The sequence below is a fragment of the Bufo bufo genome, chromosome 7 (genome assembly GCF_905171765.1).
Source record: "Bufo bufo chromosome 7, aBufBuf1.1, whole genome shotgun sequence".
NCBI lineage: Eukaryota > Metazoa > Chordata > Amphibia > Anura > Bufonidae > Bufo > Bufo bufo.
In genome coordinates, this window is record NC_053395.1 from 85,158,983 (window position 1) to 85,181,777 (window position 22,795).

A 22,795-nucleotide genomic window follows, 5' to 3' on the forward strand; every position below is an offset into this window, starting at 1 on the left:
TGGGTTTCTTGTAGCCTCCCACCCTGCGGCTCCTCCTTCCCACTGGGAGGAGCTGGATGCCTAGCTCATATATATAGGAGGTCTGTGGCTTCAGTTCCTTGCTTGGTCCTCCTGTGTTCACATGCTTCTAGACTGCTGCTGCCTCTGGTTCCTGATCCTGGTTTCGTCCGACTACCCTGCTGGTTCCTGATCCTGGTTTCGTCCGACTACCCTGCTGGTTCCTGATCCTGGCTTCGTCTGACTACCCTGCTGGTTCCTGATCCTGGCTTCGTCTGACTACCCTTCTGGTTCCTGACCTCTGGCTTCGCAAAGACTCTGCTTCGGTTTCGCCATCCGTTTGGACTTTTGCTTTACAGCTTTATTTTCAATAAAGCCTTCTTATTTTCACTTATCCCTTGTTGTACGTCTGGTTCATGGTTCCGTGACACCGTATCATCTTTTGGATATTGTCCGGGACCGGGAACACCGATTTGTGCCTCTCCCCTAAACCCCCGAAAATCTCCTCCTGGACTGACTTGGATCTCTTAGGGACCTCCATCTTAATAGTAGCCCTGATGGTTCGGATCAATTCTTCTATATCCTCTGGGTTAAAGAGGAATCTCCTGTACTCACTACTTTCCTCCAATTCCTGAGATCTAGCTGAAGTCCCCGCATCTGACAAGACAGAGTCGGCCGAGTCCAGATCACTCCCGGAGTAGTCCAGGCCTCTGGAAGAGGGTGGTCTGCGGCCCTGACCGGGCTGGTTTCGTCCGACTACCCTGCTGGTTCCTGATCCTGGTTTCGTCCGACTACCCTGCTGGTTCCTGATCCTGGCTTCGTCTGACTACCCTTCTGGTTCCTGACCTCTGGCTTCGCAAAGACTCTGCTTCGGTTTCGCCATCCGTTTGGACTTTTGCTTTACAGCTTTATTTTCAATAAAGCCTTCTTATTTTCACTTATCCCTTGTTGTACGTCTGGTTCATGGTTCCGTGACATTAGGACCAAGCCATGAATTCTGACGGTACAGGGCCATCCTCGCTACCCACGCTGGTTGCCAGACTTGATCAGCAGGATCACCTGTTGGGTCGGTTCGCTGTGGCGTTGCAAACCCTGCTTGAACGCATGGCTCATTTCGCTCCCGTTGCCGATGGGTCGGTTGTCGCTCCTGGGCCCGCTCCTACTGCCGCTCCGGTTGTTGCGCCAGAGTCTACCCCGACACCTGTTGTTGCACCTGCGGTGTTTCGGGGTATGACCGGTTCTGCCCCTCTTCCACAGCGCTTTGGGGGAGAGCCAACTCAGTGCCGAGGTTTCCTTAACCAGGTGGGCATTTATTTTAAGTTGCTGCCACATGCCTTTCCCACTGAGAGATCAAAGGTGGGCTTCTTGATCTCGCTGCTCTCGGACAAGGCCTTGGCCTGGGCCAGCCCTTTATGGGAGAACAACAATCCGGTGGTTGCCGAGTTTTCCGGTTTTGTTGCTTCTCTTCGGAAGGTATTCGATGTGCCGGCTCGTGCTGCCTCTGCTGCGAAGCTCCTTATGTCCATCAGACAGGGTTCACGATCCGTAGCTGAATACGCCATTGAGTTTTGTACCCTGGCAGCAGAGGTGGGCTGGAATAATGAGGCTCTGGTCGCTGCTTTCTCTCATGGTCTCTCGGATGCCTTGAAGGATGAGGTTGCAGCTAAGGACCTACCAGTGGAGCTCGAGTCTCTTATTTCTTTCCTGATTTTGATTGACACCAGACTCAGGGAGAGACCTTCCTTTAAGGAGAGCCTGCGGAGGTTTTCTAACAGATTGGCGCCTACGTTTGCTGTCCCACCCGTGCCTCCCTCTCCTCCCACGCCTCCTGGGGATGACTTGTCTGGGGGTGAACCCATGCAGCTGGGGTTTGCTCGCCTGTCCGAGGGGGAGAGGGTACTCTGGAGACGCGAGGGCCGATGCATGTACTGTGGTCTCGGTGGGCATTTTCGGTTGGCATGTCCGAACCGTCCGGGAAACGCTCGCACCTGAGATCCTGTCGGGGGCAGATCTTGGGTGGAGTCTCCTCGTCCCCGGTTTCCCGTGTTGACAAACCACTGATCACTGTTGTCCTCTCCTGGGTTGGGGGCTCGGTGACGACCCAGGCGTTGGTGGACTCTGGTGCTGGTGGTTTGTTCATTGATAATGTGTTCGCTGCCGCCAATTCCATTCCTCTGCAGGCTCGAGGTTCCCCACTGGCTCTTGAGGCGATAGACGGCAGACCCCTTCTGCCGCCACACGTGACTCATGAGACCCTTCCAGTGGGGATAGCCATTGGTGCCGTTCACAGAGAGTCGGTCTGCCTCCAGGTTATTTCGTCTCCACACTACTCGGTGGTCTTGGGGTACCCCTGGCTCCGGAAGCATAATCCGACTTTCGATTGGAGATCGGCCGAGATCCTCTCGTGGTCACCGCAGTGTGGGGCTAGTTGCATCCATGGGTCTGTCAAGTTGCTGTGTACTTCCTCGGACTCTCTGTTGCCTCCTGAATACGAGGAGTACAGGGATGTATTCGATAAGGTGCCATAGAGTTACAATCTGGTGCCGTTCCTCCTCGTGGCAAAGTCTATCCACTGTCGGTAGCGGAGAATGAGGCCATGGAGGAGTACGTGAGGGAGGCGCTTTCACGCGGACACATTCGCAAATCCTCGTCCCCGGCAGGGGCTGGATTTTTCTTTGTGAAAAAGAAGGGCGGTGAGTTGAGGCCTTGCATCGATTACAGGGGTCTCAATCGCATCACGATCAAGAACGCTTACCCGATACCCTTGATTTCCGAGCTGTTCGATCGCCTTAAAGGGGCCACGGTCTTTACCAAACTCGACCTGAGGGCGGCATATAACCTGGTAAGGATCAAGGCGGGCGATGAGTGGAAGACCGCGTTTAACACCAGGACCAGTCATTATGAATCCTTGGTTATGCCCTTTGGGTTGTGCAATGCGCCCGCAGTCTTTCAGGAATTCATCAACGATGTTTTCCGTGACCTGTTGCAGCAGTGTGTGGTGGTCTATTTGGATGACATCTTGGTATATTCTGAATCCATGGAGGCCCACATTCTGGATGTCAGACGAGTGTTGCAACGGTTACGAGAGAACAAGCTGTTCGGTAAGCTTGAGAAATGCGAATTTCACCGATCCCAGGTAACCTTCTTAGGTTACATCATTTCCGCTGAGGGGTTCTCCATGGATCCTGAGAAGGTTTCGGCTGTCTTACAGTGGCCCCAGCCCAGTGGTCTTCGTTCCCTGCAGCGCTTTTTGGGCTTCGCCAATTATTATCGGAAGTTCATCAGGGACTTTTCCATGCTAGCCAAGCCTCTCACGGATCTGACCAGGAAGGGCAGTAATTCCCAGGTCTGGCCGCTCGAGGCCATCCGAGCTTTTGAGGCTCTAAAGTCCGCCTTTGTGTCGGCTCCGATTCTGTCGCATCCCAACCCTGGGTTGCCCTTTGTCCTCGAGGTGGACGCGTCTGAGACGGGAGTAGGCGCCCTTCTGTCTCAGCGTAGAACACCAGAGGGTCCTCTGCTTCCTTGTGGGTTTTACTCCCGGAAACTGTCTTCCGCGGAGTGCAACTATCAGATTGGTGACAGGGAGTTATTGGCCATCGTGCAGGCCCTTAAAGAATGGAGGCACTTGCTCGAGGGTTCGGTGGTTCCGGTCCTCATCCTGACGGACCACAAGAATCTGACCTACCTTTCTGAGGCCAAGAGATTGGCACCACGTCAGGCCAGATGGGCTCTGTTCTTGTCACGTTTTAATTACGTGGTCTCCTACCTACCCGGTTCCAAGAACATCAGGGCGGATGCCTTATCACGGCAGTACTCCGAGCTGTCCAGGGAGGAGTCGATTCCGACTTCGGTCATACCTCCGAATCATATCTTGGCCGCCATTCGCACCAGCCTGACCTCTCCCCTGGGTGAGCAGATTTTGGCGGCTCAATCTGGTGCTCCCTCTGGGAGACCCAACGGCAGAAGTTTTGTGCCTGAGGAGTTGCGCACTCGGTTGTTGCGAACCTACCATAACTCCAAGACCGCGGGGCATCCTGGAAAGAATCAGCTGTCCTGGGCTGTTTCACGTCTGTTCTGGTGGCCTTCCCTACGTTCCGACATCGCCGCATATGTAGCGGCATGCTCCGTTTGTGCCCAGAGTAAGTCCCCTCGGCACCTTCCGTTGGGCCTTCTGCAACCCATAGCCACCGGGGAGCGCCCATGGTCACACCTGGGGATGGATTTCATTGTGGACCTCCCTGCATCCCGAGGCCATACGGTCATTCTCATGATTGTGGATCGGTTTTCCAAAATGTGCCACTGTGTTTCTCTCAAGAAGTTTCCCTCTGCACAAGAGTTGGCCACGATTTTTGCCAGGGAGGTCTTCCGGTTGCACGGTTTGCCCAAGGAGATTGTGTCGGATCGGGGGAGTCAGTTTGTGTCCAGGTTCTGGCGCGCCTTTTGCTCCCAGTTGGGGATTCATCTCTCCTTCTCCTCGGCCTACCACCCTCAGTCCAATGGGGCCGCAGAACGATCCAATCAGGCCTTGGAGCAATTCCTTCGTTGCTATGTCTCCGATCACCAAGACAATTGGGTTGACCTCCTGCCTTGGGCTGAGTTTGCCAGGAACACGGCGGTGAACTCTTCCTCTGGGACGTCTCCCTTCATGGCCAATTATGGGTTCCAACCTGCCGTGTTACCGGAGGTATTCTCTCCCCAGGATATTCCGGCATGCGGATCTCCAACGTGTTTCATGTCTCCCTGTTGAAGCCACTGGTGTGTAATCGTTTCACTTCCTCGGTTCCTCGGCCTCGTCCGGTCCAAGTGGGTAATCGTGAGGAGTTTGAGGTGAGCAATATCCTGGACTCACGCCTGGTCCGCGGTCGGGTGCAGTTTTTGGTCCATTGGCGTGGTTATGGTCCAGAGGAGCGTTCCTGGGTTCCCTCCGCAGATGTCCATGCTCCTGCCTTGTTCCGAGCCTTCCACGCACGCTTCCCTCAGAAACCGTTCTTTACTCCGCGGAGGAGGGGCCCTTGAGGGGGAGGTACTGTCATGGTCTTACCTTCTTGCTGTTCTCCTTCGTTTGACATGTGCTGGCGGCCATCTTGGTTTCTGGGTTTCTTGTAGCCTCCCACCCTGCGGCTCCTCCTTCCCACTGGGAGGAGCTGGATGCCTAGCTCATATATATAGGAGGTCTGTGGCTTCAGTTCCTTGCTTGGTCCTCCTGTGTTCACATGCTTCTAGACTGCTGCTGCTTCTGGTTCCTGGTTTCGTCCGACTACCCTGCTGGTTCCTGATCCTGGTTTCGTCCGACTACCCTGCTGGTTCCTGATCCTGGCTTCGTCTGACTACCCTGCTGGTTCCTGATCCTGGCTTCGTCTGACTACCCTTCTGGTTCCTGACCTCTGGCTTCGCAAAGACTCTGCTTCGGTTTCGCCATCCGTTTGGACTTTTGCTTTACAGCTTTATTTTCAATAAAGCCTTCTTATTTTCACTTATCCCTTGTTGTACGTCTGGTTCATGGTTCCGTGACACCGTATCATCTTTTGGATATTGTCCGGGACCGGGAACACCGATTTGTGCCTCTCCCCTAAACCCCCGAAAATCTCCTCCTGGACTGACTTGGATCTCTTAGGGACCTCCATCTTAATAGTAGCCCTGATGGTTCGGATCAATTCTTCTATATCCTCTGGGTTAAAGAGGAATCTCCTGTACTCACTACTTTCCTCCAATTCCTGAGATCTAGCTGAAGTCCCCGCATCTGACAAGACAGAGTCGGCCGAGTCCAGATCACTCCCGGAGTAGTCCAGGCCTCTGGAAGAGGGTGGTCTGCGGCCCTGACCGGGCTGGGGTATAGGGGAGGCAGGGGGTCCCTAGCGGCCAACGCTGATTGGACCTCCATTCTGACCAGAGTCTTGATCTCCTCCATGAAGCTAGAGGACTCTGCCTTCACCACGGTAGAGGTGCAGTCCTTACATAATAATTTGGACCCTGAGGAAGCAAGGCGCTTAGAACAGACGCCGCACTTCCTGGGTCTGGATTTAACGGAGGAGGAAGACTCCTTTTCTCCCTGCAACACCAAGGGAGGAAAGGGTCAACCACTGCAGGGAAAAATAAACAATATGAAAGGGTGCCAGCAGGCTACTCACACCGCCCAGAGTGGTAGGGGGCTCAGGAACCGAGCCAGTGGTGGTAGGGGCGCTCATCTTCGCAGCTCCCGTCCACTTGCGTTGCTGTCAGCAGGTAGGGTGACCGTGGAGACCTCAGATCGGCAGAATCGGCTTTCCTTTTAGAATTTGGCGCTGGCCGCGGCCTCCGTGACGTCATGACGCTGGCCACGCCTCCCGGCGTCTGACGTCATCATCCCGCCACTGGAGGGAAGCGCGTCACAGCGTCGCTCCAGCCGCCCTACCTCCCTGCTTTAAGCCCGCCTGGGCCGCCGCAGAGGGGACTTCGCCGGGATCACCATAAGTGAGGGTGACCCGGGCATAGACCGTGCCTGGAGGAGGGAGAGCCGGACCCCGGAACCGACCTCCGGTCTAACAAGTGACACCCTGCCGTAGCAGGGTGAGAAGAAAAAAGTAAAAATAGAAAATAGAAAGCTAGGAAACCCAGAAGGGCTCCCAGCACCTCTCTGGCATTCCTTCCTTGACAGGACAGGAAAAAACACTGGCGATGAGGGGTGGGGGTGGGGTTTTTAACCTCTCTGTGTGCTTTTTCCTGTCCTATCAGAGGAAGGCAATCTCAGTTTGTGCTGTCATGGAGACGACTGGGGAAATGAAGCTTATTTGTTGATGACCTCCTTCTTTCCATCACCAACCCTGTTATATCCTGCCCATTAAAGGTGTTGGATTCGTTCTCCGACGTCACAGGGCTTTCTTTTAATCATTCCGAATCCGAGCTTCTTTTTTGTAACTTGTCACCCCAGACTAAATCCCTCCTGTCACAAAAGTTCCCATTTCAACTCAGACATAACTTCATTCCATATCTGAGAATATCTTTGCCTAACAGGTTGGAAAGGGTATAATAAAACGAATTACTCTCCCCTATATTGCAAAATTAGAGAGGACCTTAAAGCCTGGAGATCTCTCGCAGTATCCTGGGTAGGTAGGATTCATATTGTCAGAATAGTGGTCCTCCAGACTGCTATATTTATTCAGAACTCTCCCTGTACCAGTACCTAGCTCTGATCTAAAAGCTCTACAAACTGAGGTCCTGAAGTTTATATGGGCAGATAAATGTCCACGTATAGCTAGGCAAACAATATGTCGTCATAAGTCCCAGTGGGGTCTCAGTTCCGGACTTCCTTAAATACTACAAAGCAGCTAGGCTAGCACAATTATTCCTGACTCACCTTGAACCTAAAGAGCACCCGCTGTGGATCTCACTAGAATAGTCACTATTCACTCCACTGATGTGGAGGGCCCTGGTTTGGTCTAACCTCCCGTTGCCGACTCCTATACACACAAGGTCCCTCTTGTCTCAATACTCTTTACTTCTCTGGGGGTCGGTTAGATTTAAATTATCCCTACAGTCCAAAAACTCCCCGTTAGAATATATTTTGGGAAACCCTGCATTCCCACCGGGACTGCATGTCAGAGATCAGAGAGGATGGAAAGAGGGTGCACTCTGACTCCACCCTCAACCCCTGTCCCTGCCTACTTACACTACCCGCCCTAGGCGACGGGGCGTAACTGGGCGATGGTCCCTTACTTACGTAAGTGCACAGAGGAAATATACGGAAGGTCAACAAGCCAAGGGTCAGAACCAGGAGAGGCGGGAGTACAAATGGAGCGGGCAAATGTAAAGTGAACAGTCAGAGCCAAGGTCAATCCAGGAGAGCAAAGGATGAGACGAAGTCGCGGTCAAAGAACGAGCCGAGGTCACAAGGTCAGGAGGTCAATCAGAACAAGCAGCCGCAGACCAAGGAACAAGGAAGCACCAATGGACCAGTATCACAGGCAACCTGTAGCCAGCAACCTGTTGCCTGTATTTATAGTGGGGAGTGAGGGTCATGTGACGTGGCCAGCATCACATGACCGACAGACAGACAAGTTGAGCACCAAGTGATCAGCTTGGCGCTCAAGGCAGACCTAGGAGCCTCCCAGCTAGCAAAGCCGCCCTGGGAACGAGGTCGAACACAGATCCTTGCTCCCGAAGCTAAGCAGCAGGTCTGCAGCTGATGGGAGACCAAGTGCGCCTTCGGCGCCCCGTTACAGTACCCCCCCTTTTACGAGGGACCACCGGACCCAAGCCCTTGGGTACAAATCTCCCAGGATGCTCATCATGAAACTTCTTGATGAGCCTCGGGGCGTGGATCTCAGTAGCTGGGACCCAAGACCTCTCCTCGGGTCCATAGTCCTTCCAGTGCACAAGGTACTGCCAGGAGTTTCGGACCTTTCTAACATCCACAATTCTGGAGACTACAAACTCCTCTTTATCGTCAATTTGTATGGGAGGAGGAGCTGACTGCAACGGAACAATGGGTGGAATATATTTCTTAAGCAACGATTTATGGAAAACATCATGAACACGAAATGAGTCCATCAATCTCAATCTAAAAGATACAGGATTAATAACGCCAATAATCTCATATGGCCCAACAAACCATGGCGCCAGTTTCCTAGAAGACACCTTCAGCGGTATATTCCGAGTAGACAACCAGACCCTGTAACCAAGCTAAAAATGAACCCCCTTAGAACACTTCCTATTAGCCCTCCGTTTTTGTTGTTCTTGGGCTTTTTGCAGGTTCACTTGGACCCGTGCCCAAACTATGCACAGTTCAGAAGTTACTCTATCAGCTTCAGGATTAGATGAAGGTATCAACGAGCTAGAGTTAAATCGAGGATGGATTCTGTTGAGGAACGGTTGAGACATATGCATATATATCCATGCATGCCTGCAAACACGTGCGGGCATGTATGGTATATATGTGCATACATTAGCCATAGCATCATGGGACGATGTGCGCAGATGTGCCCAGCATCTGCGCACGTCTGCCCATGGTGATCCCCAGGGGCTCATGGTGGCCCCTGTGGGAAATATGTGCCCCCTTATATTGTAGGGGCTTGTGCCCTCTTATATTGTAGGGGCTTGTGCCCCCTTATCTGTGCCCCCTTATATATGAATGTGGCCCCTTAGATAATCCCCCTTAATATATGCCCCCTTATCATATATATATGTGCCCCTATACAGTTATATAGGAGGGCTTATTCCTGCCCCTATGTGAATAATGTCCGTTCATATATGCTTATAGATGTGCCCCAAGCATCTATGGACATATATGGCCGGAATCCCGCTCATATGCGCCTGCTGGGTGGGTGGAGGAGACAGACAGTTGGACAATTATGTCCAGCGTCGGCCTCTACAAAGGACAGAGGATCAAAAAGATCCTCTGCCCTTTGTCACCATCTCCGGCAGCGCTGGAGATGGTATGCCTAACAGGGACATGGGAACAGAGTTCCCATGCCCCTGTCTGCCGCTCACCTCAGGCGCTGTAATTACAGCGCCAGAGATGTGCGATATCTCCACAGGCGGGAGGATCAAAGGATCCCCCTGCCTGGGAGAGCGGGCTGGCGCAGGGCGGTAAAACGGGCGCGAGTGCTGCAGGGTTTAAATACCCCAGCAGCACTGCGCTCTGACAGTTGGGTCCCCCCCCCCTGAAGGTGAGCGCACCCGGCGCTGGGATAGAGAACCCCTGCCTGCCTGCCGCAGCAGAGCGCTGTGCTCTGCGCTCAGAAGTGGACCCCCTGCATGCCGGAGTGAAGTTCCCCCCCCCCCCCACTAAGAGGAGAGAGCGCAGCCAGCGAAGGAGCTGCGCTCCTGCACATACCCGAAAGGCTGGCAGCGCTCTGAAGAGAAGTGGAGGAGACTAGGCTGAGTAGTTGAGCCCAGAACAGCCCTGAGGAGGAGAGCAGAAGGACGGAGCAGAAGTTATACAGTCTAAGTATCACTTTCCCTGTCCTGCCTCCTCCTTAACCCTTGCTGCCCTGAAATATCTCACTGCCCCCCTGCCATTAACCCCTTCAGTGCCCAGCAGTCCCCCAATGGCAATCCCAGCAGCATTGCTGCTGCCCTTAACCCCTGCCCTGCTGCCCCAGGTCACAGTCCCCTGCTCTGCAACTCTGCTCCCCAGTCCCCTGTTAACCCCTTCAGTGCCCTGTTCCCCTACTCTCCCCTGGTTACCCCTGGAACCCTATACATCCCCTGGTTCCCTGTGTGCCTGCTCTCCCCTGGTTTACCCTGTTATCACCCCCCATAGACCCCTGAACCCTGGTGGCCCTGCTGGTAAACCCTGATTAACCCCTGGTGGTTACCCTGGTCCCCTGCCTTGGTTCCTCTGTAGAGCATGCTTCTGCTCTGCAAACAATCCTCTGTGGAGCATGCCTCTGCTCTGCAAACAATATTGTCTAATTAACCCTCTTGTTACCCGGTAGGGACAGTGAGTACAGACGGGTGGGGTTGTTACTGATATTTGTGTGTATGCGAATGTATTATTGTATTGTATAGATAGTGTGTGGGGTGGAATGTGGGATTGTGTTGTGTAGTGTAGTTAGGCTTGTATTGTGTTTATGGTAGTACTGTTTCTGTACTGCGGTGTGTACGTCTATATGTATATATATTCATATCCATTGATCCATGAATATGTATAGATATTAGCGTATTGCTAGACGTGTATAATTGTATTGTGTAATAAATATTCCTTATTGTTCATAATGCAGTGTATGGTGTTTTTAGTAGTCGCCGCCGTAGTATAGTGATAGTAAGGCGCATGCAGCTAGATTAGTGATTAGTGTAAGGCAATCAGTAGTGTTTTATGTTTATTTAGGTATAAATAGGCGGAGTCATCACTAGACGACTCTCGCCTATTTATGAATATTAATTATTGAGATTTGCATAAATATCAATAATTAATATCCCCTTTTACATTGGCGAGCCAGGCCCACTGCTAGGAATTTGTTTTCTGTGTTTGATTTTGGTGGAAAAAAAAAATCGTTTACGCTGTGAACTAGTCAGACAGGAGGGACGCGGTCAGTGGATTCTGAGCATCCATTGCCTGATAGTTCGTACAGGTAAAGCGGTTTGTTCAATCAGAACCAAACACAGAGCAATCTCTACAGCAGAGAATTTAAATCTTTCTGATTTGTGTATTAACGATTTTCTGATTGCCTTGCACGCCCACTGAACACTGGAGAGAAGTCGTCGCATACGTCACTGAAGAGAGGACCATCGCCGTTGGAGCTGAACAGAGAAGTCCGGCTGAGCGGGAGAAGACGTTCCTGATACTACAGGACCTCCTCCACGCAGCATACAAGGGACAACAAAGGACAACACCAAGGAAGATGGCCTCTCATCCAAACGTGAGTATGAACTTCTCCACACTACACCAGTTAGCTAAACACAGCACATTTAACCCCATCCTCCCCACCACTTACAAGTCAGCAGAAATGCTGTGGTCCGATTTGTTAGCACAGGCTTGTAGTTACGACAAGCTATGTGTTAATAAACGGACGGTGTTGAATAAGTCCACCAAACGGCTTCGGATGCTCGCCAAACTCGTTCATACGTTTGAGGCTAGCACCTGTAAGCCAAAGGAAGTGGCGCTGGTGTCTCGGTCAACGGAGACAATTCCTCCGGCCATTCACTGCCAGTGCTGTACCAGTAATTCGGACCAGGTTTCGGCATTGCGGGCACAGCTGGCGGAGAATGTGCAGTCTACTGTTGACCGAGAAGCGCAGGTGGCTAGGATAGAGTCACAGTTAGTAGAGCTGCAGAGGCAGAAGGAGGAAATTGAGGCTAAGTTGACTCAGTCTTATACTGAGCTCAAGGCCTTCAAGGAGCGGACTGCCTCTACTGACGTGACGGTAGCCAAATTGAAGGCTCAGGTTGCTGTAAGGTCCCAGCTAATGTCTGGCATGCAACAGGTTATTACCAAGTTGGTGCCGGCCCTTTCTTTTTCCGTAAAGCCAGGGTCGGAATCTCCCAAAATGTTGCCCTGTGCAGGGCCACAAGGGGGGAGAGTAGTCTGTGACCGGTCTGATCATCAGGTCAAGCCGGTCCAGACTAACAGAGATTTTTCCCTGACTTTGGGAAAAAGAACTGTGGTGAAGAGTGCGTCCCTGAGGATGGAACAATTCAGGAGAAGGGAGCACGGCTGCAGTGTAGATGGACCTGGGCCATGCAGAGCAAGCATCAGATGTTTTGCATGTGGTGGCCTAGGTCACATAGCGAGACACTGCGAAACAGATAGGAACATAACACACAGGACAGGAAACCAAGTCACGTGTTTCAGGTGTGGGAACAAAGGACACATTGCAAGGAATTGCCCTTGTGCAGGTAATTGCAATGTGTCCAACAGTATCAGCCAGGTAACAAATTGTGCAGTGGGGTCTAGTCAGCCTGGCCATAACGGGGTTACCTCTCGGCAGCATCACCAGCTGCTGAGGGGTCAGAATGGCCAAGCTAGGCTAGGCAACATTTGACACCCCTGTACTATTTGTTACACCGTTTGTTCCCTGTGTATGTCCATGTTGTGTGTTTTTGTTATCTGTTTGTAAGTTTTTCTTGATGTTGATGGTGGTAGTCCTTGTCTACGAGTGTGTTCCACCATGCTGATTTATGTAGTGGTGTAAGTCCCATCTGCTGTCTGTTTCATTCTGTGTCCCCTTGCAGTGGAACAGTGTTATACTGTGGATCGAGAACGTATAGGCTTGCGAGCAGATAATTTCACACGGGAAATCCTACACAAAGGATGATGTGATTTTATTCTGGGCAGCCAGGGTCTCGGATCGATACAGATAGCGCTGTTGTGCTCAAGGTTTTCGGTAGGGCTGTGTTGCGCTGGGGACTGGGGCGGACAGACAACATTGGTGTAATGTTGTGCTGCGCACTTAATTCTAGTCCGGTCAGGTAGCACAGCTCTGATAGGGATTGGACGCACAGTGTTTGGCAGCAGAATGTGGACTGTGTTCTTGTGTTGTGGGGTCCTGGGGAGCCAGGGCATGCCTATGCCATTGGTTCTGCGGGCCTCCACAAGATGGGATCACAGGGGGAAATCGGCCTGGGTACACATGAGTGGACAGGGATGCGGTGCCATCAATAACAAGATGGTGCTTTGTCCACAGAACTCCAGTTATCCTAACCTAGTAGGGCGGCCATCCTTATCTGTTGGTGCAGAGGGATGTGCAGCAGAGGACGCTATCCTCTGAAGGTAGGGTGTTCAGACACCAGTGTTGGGATAACGAGGGGTCCTGTGAGATAAAGGGCAGCCCAATACCTTTCTCTACCCATGGGTCAAAGGTATTGGTGCTGGGAATTTTCACATTTAATTGCACTGTTAGGGGAGAAATTCCCCTGGGAGCGCCTGGTATTTTCTTCTGCCATAGGTGTGATTTTATATGGAGCGGAAGAAAAACCCAGGAGACGCCACAGAAGAGACCAGTTATTCCCCCTGACACTGTTGTGAAGCTCCAGAGGATCCCACTGGATTTTGGCAACTAAGCGACCTCTGCCTAGAGGTGTTCTAGAGAAGACTGTGCCACAATCCAGCGGGAGCATTATTTAAGGCTCTGGAGGAAGACTTGGGAGACGTTCGGGTGGAAGAACTTATCACTTGTTTCACCCAGTGAAACTTCTTCTGGTTCTGGTCATCGTCGGAGGGTCAAGGGACTTATTGACCAAATACACCAGAACCAGACAGAACTTTACAGAACTATCCAGAGGAGGAGGCTCAGGACATAACTCAAACATTGTTCCTGTAGCCAAATATATCTATGGACACACTTTGTTTCCTATGAGGGTTCGGGACGTATAACATGTACTACCCTGAAACCCCATAGCACATTGTATTGTATATATATTGATTATGTTTGTTGGTTGATTGTGTACCCATAGACACTCTAGGTACAAATGTGTGACAGCCTATACCCAGGGAAACTCGCCCAACGCATTGCGGTGAGTTATAATTTGGCTGTACACATTTGCATCCTATAGTCGTTTCCCATTGACACAGGGGTCTGCGACCTACCTGTGTCTTTGGAGGTGTAGAGATATGCCAGGTTGCATGAGTCTCTATGGGTGCACACATTTAATGGAATTTGGTGGTGTTGGGAGGGATGTGACATGTATTTTGTGTGAATGGGGATAAGGTTAGGTCACAATAGGGACAGACATCATTCATTTGCCACCTTGAACCCTGGAACGGTGAAGTTCTTAAGGGAAGGGCTGGATGTGTAGTGTGGCGGAGGTGTTCTCCGCAGTAGAATTTAGGTACTGTGACATCGCCGCTTCTGACCTGCCTTGTAAAGACCTATTAATCTGTCCATGGGAGAACCGCACCCATCAAGATGGAAACAGATGTTGGACGAAAGTGGTGATTGAAGAAAGTTGGGACTGAGGTTGTGAGGGTGAACCCGCTCCAGATTCCTTGGAGGCGGGCCATACCTGAAGATCGGCAGAACTACCGAGACTGTGGGGGTGTGGTCACTCCAAAGTGGGGGGTGGCCGACACTAAAAGTCTGTTAAAGAAAGGCCAGTTAAAGACTGCAAAGAGTGAACCCGCTCCAGATTTGGGGGGGACGACGACACCTGAAGATCGGCAATTACCTAGAGACTGTAGGGGTGTGGTCACTCCAAAGTGGGTGTTTGCCGACACGAAAAGACTGTTAAAGAGACTGTGGGTGTGTGGTATCCTAAAGAGGTCAAGAAGAAGACGGTGTATCCTGTGGACGGAGGAGTAGGTTATGGTGAAGGGCAGGTCGGAGGAAGACGGATGTCTAAGTACCTAAAGATCAGTGTGCACTACAGTTCTTCCTGAACTTCCACCAAAGATGGGGTTGAAGGGGGGCAAATATATCTCAACCCGTTCCCCCATTATATTGTCGTATTATATAGTCCGACAACAGGGGGATTGTTGAGGAACGGTTGAGACATATGCATATATATCCATGCATGCCTGCAAACACGTGCGGGCATGTATGGTATATATGTGCATACATTAGCCATAGCATCATGGGACGATGTGCGCAGATGTGCCCAGCATCTGCGCACGTCTGCCCATGGTGATCCCCAGGGGCTCATGGTGGCCCCTGTGGGAAATATGTGCCCCCTTATATTGTAGGGGCTTGTGCCCTCTTATATTGTAGGGGCTTGTGCCCCCTTATCTGTGCCCCCTTATATATGAATGTGGCCCCTTAGATAATCCCCCTTAATATATGCCCCCTTATCATATATATATGTGCCCCTATACAGTTATATAGGAGGGCTTATTCCTGCCCCTATGTGAATAATGTCCGTTCATATATGCTTATAGATGTGCCCCAAGCATCTATGGACATATATGGCCGGAATCCCGCTCATATGCGCCTGCTGGGTGGGTGGAGGAGACAGACAGTTGGACAATTATGTCCAGCGTCGGCCTCTACAAAGGACAGAGGATCAAAAAGATCCTCTGCCCTTTGTCACCATCTCCGGCAGCGCTGGAGATGGTATGCCTAACAGGGACATGGGAACAGAGTTCCCATGCCCCTGTCTGCCGCTCACCTCAGGCGCTGTAATTACAGCGCCAGAGATGTGCGATATCTCCACAGGCGGGAGGATCAAAGGATCCCCCTGCCTGGGAGAGCGGGCTGGCGCAGGGCGGTAAAACGGGCGCGAGTGCTGCAGGGTTTAAATACCCCAGCAGCACTGCGCTCTGACAGTTGGGTCCCCCCCCCCCTGAAGGTGAGCGCACCCGGCGCTGGGATAGAGAACCCCTGCCTGCCTGCCGCAGCAGAGCGCTGTGCTCTGCGCTCAGAAGTGGACCCCCTGCATGCCGGAGTGAAGATCCCCCCCCCCCCCACTAAGAGGAGAGAGCGCAGCCAGCGAAGGAGCTGCGCTCCTGCACATACCCGAAAGGCTGGCAGCGCTCTGAAGAGAAGTGGAGGAGACTAGGCTGAGTAGTTGAGCCCAGAACAGCCCTGAGGAGGAGAGCAGAAGGACGGAGCAGAAGTTATACAGTCTAAGTATCACTTTCCCTGTCCTGCCTCCTCCTTAACCCTTGCTGCCCTGAAATATCTCACTGCCCCCCTGCCATTAACCCCTTCAGTGCCCAGCAGTCCCCCAATGGCAATCCCAGCAGCATTGCTGCTGCCCTTAACCCCTGCCCTGCTGCCCCAGGTCACAGTCCCCTGCTCTGCAACTCTGCTCCCCAGTCCCCTGTTAACCCCTTCAGTGCCCTGTTCCCCTACTCTCCCCTGGTTACCCCTGGAACCCTATACATCCCCTGGTTCCCTGTGTGCCTGCTCTCCCCTGGTTTACCCTGTTATCACCCCCCATAGACCCCTGAACCCTGGTGGCCCTGCTGGTAAACCCTGATTAACCCCTGGTGGTTACCCTGGTCCCCTGCCTTGGTTCCTCTGTAGAGCATGCTTCTGCTCTGCAAACAATCCTCTGTGGAGCATGCCTCTGCTCTGCAAACAATATTGTCTAATTAACCCTCTTGTTACCCGGTAGGGACAGTGAGTACAGACGGGTGGGGTTGTTACTGATATTTGTGTGTATGCGAATGTATTATTGTATTGTATAGATAGTGTGTGGGGTGGAATGTGGGATTGTGTTGTGTAGTGTAGTTAGGCTTGTATTGTGTTTATGGTAGTACTGTTTCTGTACTGCGGTGTGTACGTCTATATGTATATATATTCATATCCATTGATCCATGAATATGTATAGATATTAGCGTATTGCTAGACGTGTATAATTGTATTGTGTAATAAATATTCCTTATTGTTCATAATGCAGTGTATGGTGTTTTTAGTAGTCGCCGCCGTAGTATAGTGATAGTAAGGCGCATGCAGCTAGATTAGTGATTAGTGTAAGGCAATCAGTAGTGTTTTATGTTTATTTAGGTATAAATAGGCGGAGTCATCACTAGACGACTCTCGCCTATTTATGAATATTAATTATTGAGATTTGCATAAATATCAATAATTAATATCCCCTTTTACAGATTCCAAGGTTACAAAAGAAAGGGGAAACCCCAGTAGAAGAATTCACACGGTTATTTATAGCAAATTCTGCCAGCGAAATATATTTTTACCCACACATGTTGATTTTCAGAGATGTAGGATCTTAAAAATTTCTCAAGAGTCTGATTTAGTCGTTCCGTCTGACCATTAGTCTCGGCGTGAAAAGCAGACGAAAAGGCCAAAGAAATTCTCTGGCAGAAAGCTCTCCAGAATTTAGAAACAAATTGAACGCCTCTGTCAGAAAAATATTTTCCGGGATCCCGTGAAGCCATACAACGTGATCAATAAAAACAGTAGCTAGACTCTTAGCACTAGGAAGTTTACTCAGAAGAACGAAATGTGCCATCTTACTAAATCTGTCAACCACTACCCAAACCACTGACTTACCCTCAGAAGACGGCAGGTCAGTAATAAAATCCATAGAACTATGCGACCAGGGCTTACTGGGAATGGGTAGTGGTTGTAACTCTCCGGCAGGACGTGTCCTAGGAGTTTTGGATCTGGCACACACTTTACAAGCAAATACATATGCATTGACGTCTCTTAACAAAGTAGGCCACCAGTATGATCTGGAAGCCAACTCACGAGTGCCTTCCATGCCAGGGTGACCACATAAAACTGAATCATGACACTCACCCAACAACTGGAGCCGAAAATGCACAGGCGCTAGATGTTGAGCTGATTCAATATCAGAGGCCAAATTATAGGATACTGATGCCATGATGATATTGGCTGGAAGGATGGGTTCCGGAGGGGTATCGGAAGACTGAAAGGCGGAAAAACCAATTGACAAGGCATCGGCCTTTGTGTTCTTACTTACTGGCCTGTAAGTAATGGAAAAATTAAATTGAGTAAAGAATAATGCCCATCTGGCTTGACAAGGGTTTAGACACTTAGCAGACTCAAGAAATAACAAATTCTTATGATCAGTAAGAATGGTAATTCTATGTTTTGCCATCTCCAAAAAAAGTCTCTATTCCTCAAATGCCCACTTAATAGCTAGCAACTCATGGTTCCCAATATCATAATTCCTTTCTGTAGGAGAAAATTTTCTGGAGAAAAAGGCACAGGGTCTGAGGTTAGAGAAATTAGAAGGTCCTTGGGACAATACTGCCCCTACTCCATCCTCAGAGGCATCTACCTCCACCATAAAAGGTTCCTCAAGATTTGGTTGAATTAAGACTGGGGCACTACTAAAACTTCATTTAAGATTCTCGAAGGCTTCAATGGCTTCCTCAGACCAATTGACTAGATCCGCCCCTTTCTTGGTAAGATCTGTTAACGGTTTGGCGATAATGTTTTTTTTTTTTTTATAAACTTACGATAATAATTGGAAAAACCCAAAAAGCTCTGTAAGGGATGATGGCCTCACCCACTCCTGGATTGCCCGTACCTTCCCAGCATCCATTTTGAAAGAATCAGGAGTGAGGACATACCCAAGATACAGAATCTCCTGTACTCCAAAAATGCATTTCTCAAGTTTAACTGATAATTGGTTAACTCTTAAAATGTCTAGTACTAGTCTTATATATCTCACATGTGAGTCCTAGGTGGGAGAAAAAATCTGAATATCATCAAGATAGACGATTAAAAACTTCCCAATGAATTCCCTGAAAATGTCGTTCATGAAATTTTGGAAGACGGCTGGGGCATTACTAAGCCCGAAAGGCATAACTAGGTATTCAAAATGTCCCTCAGGAGTATTAACTGCCGTCTTCCATTCATCCCCCTCCTTAATTCGGATTAAATTGTAGGCTCCCCTCAAGTCGAGTTTGGAAAACCAGGTAGCTTCTAAAACCTGATTGAACAGGTCGGGAACTAAAGGGAGGGAATATTGATATTTAACAGTGATCTTATTTAATTCACGGTAATCAATACAGGGTCTGAGTCCTCCGTCCTTTTTCTAAACAAAAAAGAACCCCGCACCAATTGGAGATACCGAGGGCCTAATGTGCCCCTTGTTCAAACTCTCTTTAATATATTCCCTCATTGAATTTCGTTCGGGACCAGATAGATTATAAATTCTTCCTTTGGGATATCGGGACCCGGATACTAATTCAATAGCACAATCATACGGTCTATGGGGTGGTAATTCTTTCAGCTCTGATGATGAAAACACATCAGCATAATCTCTAATATATGGCGGAAGGGTTTGGGATACAGTATGAACCCTGCTAAAACGACTGATAAACAGGACTTACACTGAGAACCCCATCTTTCTATCTCACCAGTAGCCCAATTAATAACCGGATTATGTAGTTGGAGCCAGGTCATACCTAATACTACATTTACGGGTAGATTCTCAAGAATTAGGAATGAGCATATTTCAGTGTGGCACACCCCTACCGAAAGAGAGATCTCCGGGGTACAAAATTTGACCGTAACACCCGCCAGGGGAGTGGAATCAATGGCTACAATGTTCACTGGGTGAGGAAGGGCTAAAATCGGAATTCCTATTTGGATAGCGAATTTACAGTCAATAAAATTAGATGCTGACCCGGAATCAATAAAGGAGTCACCGAAAACCCTGATTCCCCCCAGAGACACAGTAATAGGAACCAGCAGCTTTTTTCTTACCATCCCAGGGAGTACCTTGTCTGTTGAGCCCTCTGGTTTGGGTGGACCTCTGGAAGAAGGGATCTTAGGGCACTGTCCGACCCAGTGATCGGAACCGCCACAGTAGAAGCACACTCCGCGACGACGCTGCTGCTCTTTCCTGGTCAGCCCAGCTGCATGGGTTCATCAGGGAAGCCTTCGGATTTTGCTATCACCGGACCCATCTCCAACTTGGGAATCATCTGTGGAACAAGAAGGTGTTCTCGCTGTTGTTCCCTAACCCGTCGGTCTAGCCTAATGGCTAACGTCATGGTTTGTTCTAAGGTTTCGGGGGGTGGATAACACACTAGCATATCCTTGAGGGTGTCAGACAAACCGGACTTAAATTGACTCGAGGGCCGGTGCGTTCCACCTGGAGGGAACGCACCATCTACGGAATAAGGTACATTACTCCTCAACCGGACGGTCACCCTGTCTCAGGGATTTTAGCTGGGTCTCTGCTACCATGGCACGGTCAGGTTCGTCATATAACACACCTAGCGCCTGAAAAAATGTGTCAACGGATCTGAGGCATTGCGAATCGGAAGGCAAGGAGAATGCCCAGTCCTGGGGATCCCCCTGTAATAAGGAAATAATGTTCCCCACCCTCTGTTGCTCAGATCCAGCTTACAGCTTCCCTTAAACGCCAAAAAGCTTCTACGGTCTCCTGAAAATCGGTCATGAAGCTTAACGTGGGGTTCCATACAGGCAGGTGCCGCTTGGGCAGCGACGGGAGGCACAGGAAGATCACGAGCAATCTCTTGTGCCTGTAATCTCTCCCCCAATTCCTGAACTATATGGGCCAGATTCTGCACGTGGTCAGTCAGGCTCTGTAAGGGATCCATAGCAAAAAAGTTTTTATGCCTGTGATTCTGTCAGGGATCAGAGAGGAAGGAAAGAGGGTGCACTCTGACTCCACCCTCAACCCCTGTCCCTGCCTACTTACACTACCCGCCCTGGGCGACGGTCCTTTACTTACGTAAGTGCACAGAGGAAAGATACGGAAGGTCAACAAGCCAAGGGTCAGAACCAGGAGAGGCGGGAGTACAAATGGAGCGGGCAAATGTAAAGTCAAAAGTCAGAGCCGAGGTCAATCCAGGAGAGCAAATACATACAAAGGATGAGACGAAGTCGCGGTCAAAGAACGAGCCGAGGTCACAAGGTCAGGAGGTCAATCAGAACAAGCAGCCGCAGACTAGAACCAAGGAACAAGGAAGCACCAATGGACCAGTATCACAGGCAACCTGTAGCCAGCAGGTTGCCTGTATTTATAGTGGGGAGGGAGGGTCATGTGACGTGGCCAGCGTCACATGACCGACAGACAAGTCGAGCACCGAGTGATCAGCTCGGCGCTCAAGGCAGACCTAGGAGCAGGGAGCCTCTCAGCTAGCAAAGCCGCCCTGGGAACGAGGCCGAACACATTTCCTAGCTCCCGAAGCTAAGCAGCAGGTCTGCCGCTAATGGTAGACCGAGTGCGCCTTCGGTGCCCTATTACACTGCAGGCTCACACATTTAATTGGTGGAGATCCAATAAGCTCTGCTCTCTACACAAGTTTCTAGTCCAAGGTAAACTAATTTTGCTAGCTGACTTTAAGGACAGATATGACCTTTCCATAAGGGAAATGTTTAATGCTAACCGGATCTTTTTCTTTTTTACACTCCCTTCAGACGTCTAACGGCTCCTTTGATTTCACACCCTTTGAACACTCTGTAACTTATTCTCTATACAAACAAGGTCTATTACCTAGGATGTATGGAACACTTAATGGTGTAACGGAAGGATCTAAACTACCGTATATGAAAGCATGGGAGGAGGATTTGGAGGTAGAATATTCAGCTTCTAGGTGGTACCAGCGATCCCAGACTCTCACTAAGGGATCTTGGCAGACCACTCTAGAAGAAACATCAATAAAGATATTGCATAGGGCCTACATGGTCCCAGCTAGACTACATTGCATATACCCCGAGGTCTCTTCACGGTGCTTCCGTGGATGTGATGAGGAGGGCACAATGTTTCACATATGGTGGGCCTGTCCAATTGCGAGAAGATTCTGGAGCCGAATATGCACTCTATTATCCTCAGTGTTGGGATGCCTCTATCCTATGTCGATAGACTCTGCCCCTATGTCTCCTGGGGGACAAACCCTCTTGGTTAACTTATACCAAATTTAAGCTATCACAGTATATACTTTTAGCTGCTAGAATCCATGTAGCTTTCAAATGGCGGTCGACTTCACTTAGTTTTCAGGCAGTATTGGACAGCCTTTGAGAAGTTCTGGGAGCCATGGTTGTCCTCCTCCCATTCTACTGATCTTCGCTATTGTATTACCCTATAGCTTGCTTCCTTTTCTATGTGCCATCTTACCATCTACATATACTAGCCTTGTCTGGTGACTTGCATAAATACTGAACCCCCGTTATTTCTTCATGTACTTATATTTGTACTATTCTTGGTATGTTATCCAATAATTTATTTATTTTTTTGTATTGTTTTGTATCTTTTATTGTACACCTTGATGATTCCTATGCGACTTCATTAGCTGTACTGTTTTAAAACCTCAATAAATAACTTTTGAAACTAAAACGCAAGAAAAACTATACAAGTGTGGTATTGTTGTAATCATACTGACCTGGAGAATGAAGGCAACAGGTCAATTTTACCGCATAGTGAATGCCGTAAAAAACAAAACAAAACACTGTGGCACAATTGTTGTTTTTTTTCATTTCCACCCCATTTGGAATTATTTTCCTGCTTCCCACTACATTGTATACAACTGTAAATGGTGCCATTAGAAAGTACAAAAGTAAAAAGTTATGACTCTGGGAAGGCGGGGAGTGAAAAAACTAAAATGCAAAAATGGTCCTCTAAGGGTTAAATACATAAATTTGTGTTATTGCATAGTTTTTTAAGACTTTAAAATTAATCTAGGGCTACATGGCATATGTCATGTGACAATAAGTCAAGCAACCAAAAGGGTAAAACTACACTAGAACGTTGCACAACATTTTTTCTAATGACAGTCTATGCTGTCACACTGCGATATGCTGCGACTGAAAGACAACAGTCCCACAAAAATCCATCCAAGTTGGATATTTGTGCGATTGTTGTGTTGCTGTCGCAGTATGCCGCATGTTGCAGTGCGACACCACAGACTATCATTACAAAAAATTTACTGCGACATTGCTGTGACAAATAGTCGCGCGACAAATGTCGTCATGTA